We start from the raw sequence: 7,938 nt of genomic DNA on the forward strand, positions 1-7,938 counted from the left end.
TAGCGTGGTTTGTATTTCGGTTACGGAACAAATGACAAATTCGAAGATAATTTTTATTTTTCCTAACCATACAAACCTTAGCTATTTACACATATTTGCCCGCCAGCCCTGTCCCCCAAGACAAGTCCTACCTCTAAGTGAAAGTGAGCACTCACCTGTGTGTGAGGGGGGGTAGGGGTAGCTAGCTACCACTCACCTACCCCCCGCTAACTAGGGCTGGGGTAATACACCCTTGTTAAATTTCAATGGCTCGCCATTTCAGCTGCGCTAAAAGGTAAACCCAATGTAAATAGCTAAGGTTTGTATGGTTAGGAAAAATACAAATTATCTTCGAATTTGTCATGTTCGCCCACACGCCTACGATCTTCCTGTTCCTGTTTGTGAACGCGCCGCGCTACCCGTTCCTTCACAGGATCTCACGCGTCGCCCTCCTGCTCGCCAGCGTTCACCTGCTCGCCAGTGCGCACAGGCGATTTTAGTATCTCCTATTCATCAGCGTTCTCCTACGCGTCAACAATCACCTGCTCGCCAGCGCGCACAGGCAATTTTAGTATCGCCTATTCATCAGCATTCTCCTACACATCAGCGATCACCTGTTTATCGGCAATCTCCGGACCGCCCGCGTGATTTACAACCTGCGCGCATGCGTTCTCCAATGCTTCGTTGACCAGAGGTTCTGAAGGGACATGGTTCGCCATCTACTAGCTCGCCATCGGGTGATCACTCACCTGCGCGTGCTGTGCGCTATCGCTCGCCAACGCGTCACCATGCGACAACGCGCCATCGCCCACCTGCGTGTCAGCGCTCGCCAGCTCATCACCGATCGGCTGTTGATCTACATTGCCAGCGATCTTCCTCACCCATGCGGCAGCGCGTTTCCTCGCCATCGCGCCAACGCTTTCGTTCGCCGACTCGGACACGCGTTCATTCACCTGTACACCCTCGCGCCCACTCGCCTGCGCGCCCGTGCGCCCCCGCGCCCGTGCATGCGCGGGCGCGCCCGCTCGCCTGCGCAGCTGCGCTATCATTCGCCTGTGCGGCCGCGCGCGCCCGCTCGCCTGCGCGGCCGCGCTATCATTCGCCTGCGCGCCCGCGCGATCATCCACCTGCGCGCTCACGCGATCGCTCCCCCGCACGCGATCGCTCCCCCGCACGCCCGCGCGACCATCGTTTGCGGCAAATTTTGCAGCCGGTGGTAGCAGCAGGAACGCGTGTTCCTAGACAACGCTCGGGATCGCCTCCACCCAAACACAGGATTGTTGTGCAGGACAAGGATAATACTGAGGAGAGGCTAGGGCATCATTCTTCCCCACCTTCTTTTCAGGCAGGTACTGTGGTGTCCACTCCAAAGGATCGCCCGATCCCTTTCCCTTTAGCGAGGATTTCGGACTCTGTGTCCTTGGAGCAACAGACTTGTTTTGGTCCTCTGGCGCGGGCGTTAGTGAGGGTTATGAAGCCAGCACTCGCCGACCAGGGTAACAAACCAACGGCTGTCTCTCCTACGCTGAAGAGAACGAGAGGAGTGGACTTCGTGGTGACTTCCCCCAGGGCGAAGTTGGTTCCCAAGAGGTCTGTCGCGAAGCCCCCTTCTCCTGCTCGAGTGCTTTCTCCTTCTCCCGTGGACGAGGCCTTTCCGTCCTCGGGTGAGTCCAGTGAAGCGGTAGTCTTCCCCTCGGCACCAAGGGGGGAGACTTCGCTTCATATAGGAGAATCGTCTCGTGAGGAAGGGGCTCCTCGAACCTCTTTGTTGGGATCCTGTATCCTTCCCAGGAGGGAATCCAAGGACTCCAAGACCGTCCCGAAATCATCTTCGAGGATTCGCCAGGAACCCACGGCTCCCCGGGGGAACGTCCACGCTTCACCCCAGGAAGAGATCCCTGGGACAGGAGACTTAGCTGCCAGCCCACAGGGAGGAGATCAGCAGGAATCCAAACATGCCTTCTGGCAGGTCCTAAGCCTGATAAGGCAACTTAACGGGCTTATGGATCCAGTCATCGCCCCCCGTGAAGGCAAAGACACTATCTTAGATGAGGTGTTTGACGTTCGGAAGGCCGTTAAGTCCAGTGCGGCTCTGCCCTGGTCTCGGGGTCTGAAGAGTACCAGAGCTAGGGCCAACGCTCAGCTCGCGATTCTTGCCTCCTCCAGTCGTTCCTCTGCCGGGAACAAGCTCATTCCTCCTCCTCGTCTTCAGCAGAGGAGGTATTTCGAGATTCTGGGTGAGTCCAGCCTTGCTCTTCCTCTCCATCACTCTTTGGAGGAGCTGGCGAAGGGAGTTCCCCTTGAGAAGCTCTCTGCCCGGCAGGTGTCGTTCTCGGCGGCAGAGATCCTTAGCCACGAGAAGGTCGCTAAGTGTGCCATGCAGGCCACTTCGTGGCTGGACTTTTGGCTAGGATCTCTGGGCATCCTATTGCGCTCGGAGGACTTGTCCAAGGAGACCAATAGGAAGGCCCTGGAGACCTTCTTGCTCTCGGGCACCCGCTCCATCGAGTTTTTGGCGCACCAGGTTACCACCCTGTGGGCCAACTCGGTGTTGAAGCGTCGTGATGCTGTGTCCGAGAGATTCCATCCGAAGGTCCCCGCCGTGGATGTGTGTAGGCTCCGACATGCTTCCCTTCTGGGGGAAAACCTGTTTGAGCCTCAAGATATGGAGCGAACGGCTGAGAGGTGGAGGAAATCCAGCACGGACTCCCTCCTCCATAGGACCCTTACAGCTCGGCCCTATAAGCCTCCAGGAGTGGACTTCGTGGTGACTTCCCCCAGGGCGAAGTTGGTTCCCAAGAGGTCTGTCGCGAAGCCCCCTTCTCCTGCTCGAGTGCTTTCTCCTTCTCCCGTGGACGAGGCCTTTCTGTCCTCGGGCGAGTCCAGTGAAGCGGTAGTTTTCCCCTCGGCACCAAGGGGGGAGACTTCGCTTCGTGGAGGAGAATCGTCTCGTGAGGAAGGGGCTCCTCGAACCTCTTTGTTGAGATCCTGTATCCCTCCCAGGAGGGAATCCAAGTACTCCAAGACCGTCCCGAAATCATCTTCGAGGATTCGCCAGGAACCCACGGCTCCCCGGGGGAACGTCCACGCTTCACCCCAGGAAGAGATCCCTGGGACAGGAGACTTAGCTGCCAGCCCGCAGGGAGGAGATCAGCAGGAATCCAAACATGCCTTCTGGCAGGTCCTAAGCCTGATAAGGCAACTTAACGGGCTTATGGATCCAGTCATCGCCCCCCGTGAAGGCAAAGACACTATCTTAGATGAGGTGTTTGACGTTCGGAAGGCCGTTAAGTCCAGTGCGGCTCTGCCCTGGTCTCGGGGTCTGAAGAGTACCAGAGCTAGGGCCAACGCTCAGCTCGCGATTCTTGCCTCCTCCAGTCGTTCCTCTGCCGGGAACAAGCTCATTCCTCCTCCTCGTCTTCAGCAGAGGAGGTATTTCGAGATTCTGGGTGAGTCCAGCCTCGCTCTTCCTCTCCATCACTCTTTGGAGGAGCTGGCGAAGGGAGTTCCCCTTGAGAAGCTCTCTGCCCGGCAGGTGTCGTTCTCGGCGGCAGAGATCCTTAGCCACGAGAAGGTCGCTAAGTGTGCCATGCAGGCCACTTCGTGGCTGGACTTTTGGCTAGGATCTCTGGGCATCCTATTGCGCTCAGAGGACTTGTCCAAGGAGACCAATAGGAAGGCCCTGGAGACCTTCTTGCTCTCGGGCACCCGCTCCATCGAGTTTTTGGCGCACCAGGTTACCACCCTGTGGGCCAACTCGGTGTTGAAGCGTCGCGATGCTGTGTCCGAGAGATCCCATCCGAAGGTCCCCGCCGTGGATGTGTGTAGGCTCCGACATGCTTCCCTTCTGGGGGAAAACCTGTTTGAGCCTCAAGACATGGAGCGAACGGCTGAGAGGTGGAGGAAATCCAGCACGGACTCCCTCCTCCATAGGGCCCTTACAGCTCGGCCCTATAAGCCTCCAGCTCCGCCGCAACAGCAGCAGCAGCCTCGTAAGGCTCCAAAGCAGGCACCGAAGGTGGTGTCTAAGCCCCAGCCCTTTCCAGCCAAGGTCAAGAGGGGCGGTAAGTCCTCCAGGGGAGGCAAGAATCCTAGGGGTGGCGGCCGCAAGCCCTAGGGGTGGCAGTCCCCCTGCGCGTCCACCTGTGGGGGGATGCCTTCAGCGTTGCGTCCGCAGGTGGCAGCAACACGGGGCCGATGCTTGGACGGTCTCAGTGATCGGCCAAGGCTATCGCGTCCCGTTCACAATATCTCAACCTCCCTTGACAGCGAATCCAGTGTCGTTGAGCTCCTATGCCACGGGATCGGCAAAGAGGCTGGCCCTTCAGGCCGAAGTCGAGACCATGCTCGAGAAGGGTGCTCTCCAGGAGGTCGTCGACGGCTCCCCAGGCTTCTTCAGTCGACTCTCTTGTAAAGAAGGCTACTGGAGGCTGGAGACCTGTCATCGACCTCTCAGCTCTGAACGGGTTTGTCAAGCAAACCCGGTTCAGCATGGAGACAGCAGACACGGTCAGATTTGCGGTGAGACCACAAGACTTCATGTGCACACTGGATCTAAAGGACGCGTACTTCCAGATCCTAATCCATCCGTCTTCCAGGAAGTACCTGAGATTTTGCCTAGACGACAAGATCTACCAGTTCAAGGTGCTGTGTTTCGGTCTCTCCACAGCTCCTCTGGTGTTCACCAGAGTGTTCACCCTGATTTCATCTTGGGCGCATAGGAACGGCATTCGTCTCCTTCGTTATCTGGACGATTGGCTGATCCTAACAGACTCGGAGTCGACCCTTCTTCGGCACCGAGACAGGCTTCTGGATCTTTACCAGGATCTGGGGATCGTGGTAAACCTCGAGAAGTCTTCTCTGCAGCCGTCCCAACGACTGGTTTATCTAGGCATGCTAATAGACACCAATCTCCACAAAGCCTTTCCATCAGACGACCGGATAGCAAGGCTGAGGAGGGTGGCGGAACCCTTCCTCAGGCGAGAAGAACTCCCCGCCCAATTGTGGTTGCGTCTCTTAGGTCACCTATCCTCCCTGGGTCGTTTGGTTCCAAACAGCCGCCTCAGGATGAGATCCCTTCAATGGCGGCTCAAGTCCCGGTGGGATCAAGGATCTGATTCCCCGGACATTCTGATCTCATCCTCCCCCCGGAATTGACTCTGTTTTCGGACGCGTCAAAAGAAGGGTGGGGGGCGCACGTTCTGAACCAGAGGGCCTCAGGCCTTTGGTCAGAATCAGAAAAGTGCCTACACATCAACCTGCTAGAATTGAAGGCCGTCTTTCTAGCTCTTGAGCAGTTCCAACGGTCCCTGGAGGGTCACTCCGTGGTGGTGATGAGCGACAACACCACGGTAGTGGCTTATATCAACAAGCAGGGAGGCACTTTTTCGCAGCAGCTATCCCATCTTGCAGTAGAGACTCTGAGGTGGACCGAAATCCACTCGATAACACTATCAGCTCGCTTCATTCCTGGCAAGAGGAATGTGCTCGCCGACAGTCTGAGCAGGGCCTCGCAGATAGTGAGTACCGAGTGGTCTTTGGATCCTCAGATAGCCAACAAAGTCCTGACTTTGTGGGGTTCCCCGACTGTGCACTTGTTCGCGACAGCTTTGAACTTCAAGCTGCCCCTGTACTGCTTCCCAGTCCCGGACCCCAAGGCACTCTGGCAAGATGCTTTCCAGCAACGGTGGGACAACATCAACGTGTACGCCTTCCCACTGTTCTGTCTGATGAGAAGGGTGCTCAACAGGACCAGACTATCGGTCAACTGTTCGATGACTCTGGTAGCTCCGCTATGGCATCACGCGGAATGGTTTCCGGACCTTCTGCAGCTCCTGACGGAGCTCCCGAGGGAGCTTCCTCCACGATACGAGCTTCTCAGACAACCCCACTCCGGCGTCCCTCACAGGGCCGTAGCCTCGCTTCGGCTTCACGCCTGGAGACTATCCAGCGTCTCCTCGCGGAGAGAGGCTTTTCGCAACAGGTTGCGGAGTGAATGTCTTGGCACCTGCGAAGGTCCTCTGAGGGAGTCTACCAAGCAAAGTGGAGAGTCTTTTGTGGTTGGTGTTGTGAAAGGGGTATCTCTCCACTCGATGCCACTATTCCAGCAATAGCGGACTTCCTCGTTTATCTGTGGGAAGAAATGCGCCTTTCTGTCTCGGCAGTGAAAGGCTATCGCTCAGCCTTAAGCTTGGCCTTCAGACTGAAGGGCGTGGATATTTCTTCATTGCTAGAACTCTCTTTACTCATACGTAGCTATGAGCTCACCTGCCCCCTGTCGGAAGTGAGGCCGCCTCCTTGGAACGTGGTTGTTGTAAATAATTTTTTTTCATCACATAACGAAACCAATAGAAATTCAAAGGGATTAAAAATCTTATTTTCACGCATGTTCGAGTGAATGCACCAAAGTGTTTTCAGAAATATTAAATCTTTTTAAAGTTTATAATTGTATTATTTGGGAAAGAATTCATTTGAAATGTCATCAAGAGGTTTAGGAAGATGTATCAACAACAAATTGCCATATTGACATGTCTCAATAAATTTGGTTTTTTCTTTCCCTCATTCATATTTCAGCCTTTCCTTTTTTCTTTTTTTCTTTTTACATTTTTTTATTTTATAATTCGAAGGCTTCATCAAGGTTCACGTTGGTATTTTTCAATTTTACGCGTTTCGAATAATACCCAACATTAGATTTAGCATGAACATGTTTTGTTTTTGTTGATAATATTTATATTTCATCATGACAGGATACTCCAAACATCAAAAACATTTTCAGAATGCTTTATTCTATCATAAAACATTGACATTGCAAAAGTAAGCCTACTGGCACAAAACATTTTACAGCGACTGGCATAGTATCGATATACTTGGAAACATGTTATACATATAGCAAAAAATCTTTAGCATTAAAAAAGATATTCTAACGGCAGTGTAAAATCTTACTACTCTTGAATAAGTCTAACTTCTTGTAGATTTGAATGGGCGAAAAATTTATATAGAAATGAAAGCCACTTTGGCGTAGCTTAGTAGAGCATCCTGGCGCAGTGATATCTGGCGTAGCCTCGGCAGGTGGAAGAAATCTGGGGCGCCACTCCTTTGTTGCCTTTGTAACCTCTACAGTTCTTGATGTACCTTCTCTTGTACCTGGGATATCATCACTAGGGGGGAGATCCCCGGTGACCCTTTCATGTGGCATATTTGAAGCTTCAATAATTCGTGCCATGCTTTCTGGTGCCTCTGGAATGTTGGCTGTTGTTTCTTCTTCTTCTGGCTTCTTGCAAACTTTAAGGGTCGACTTGCGGTTGGAGTATCTCTTCGTCTTCCTTCTTCTTTCTTCGCAACGAGGTAGAACTTCTGGAATGTAAGCAGTAGAGGTCGTGTCGCTCTTCATCAGATGGCCGTTGGGTGCCATGGAATTGAACTGCTGCTGAGTGCTTTCTAGTCGGGGAGAACCTCCAAATTCGGTGATCGTCAGCTTGGAGACATTGTCTTGGACGTGCCCTCCTGTTTCTAGAAGCTGCGCAAATGATAAACATCCCTTTTTTATCTTCTTTGCGTTGCCATTTCCTTCGGCTGAAAAATCCAGCGACGATCGACGCCTTTTCATGGCTCTTGTGATTCTCACGTCTTTGGTAGAGTCGTTGGGGCTGCAATGTTGAATTGAAGGAGATTTCTTCTTTAATATGGTCTTTCTGCTCGCATCAGAGTCACTCTCCTCACGAGAAAGATTCGATATCGTCGCTGACCTTGTTACTCTAACGTTGGGCATCACATTCTCTTTCTCGCTCTCCCTCCGCGAATTCTTACGAGATGGGGCCATTTTGATTCCACACTGATGACCACGGTTTAGGTACCGATGACGAGCAAGATCCAAGAGGAGACTGCCTGAAGTGAGCCGCGAAAGCTCCATTTAAGCCAACCTTCCATCTTGTGCCAAACATCCCTGATTGGTCGAAACCT

The sequence above is a fragment of the Palaemon carinicauda genome, chromosome 3 (genome assembly GCF_036898095.1).
Source record: "Palaemon carinicauda isolate YSFRI2023 chromosome 3, ASM3689809v2, whole genome shotgun sequence".
In the NCBI taxonomy this organism is placed as follows: Eukaryota; Metazoa; Arthropoda; class Malacostraca; order Decapoda; family Palaemonidae; genus Palaemon; species Palaemon carinicauda.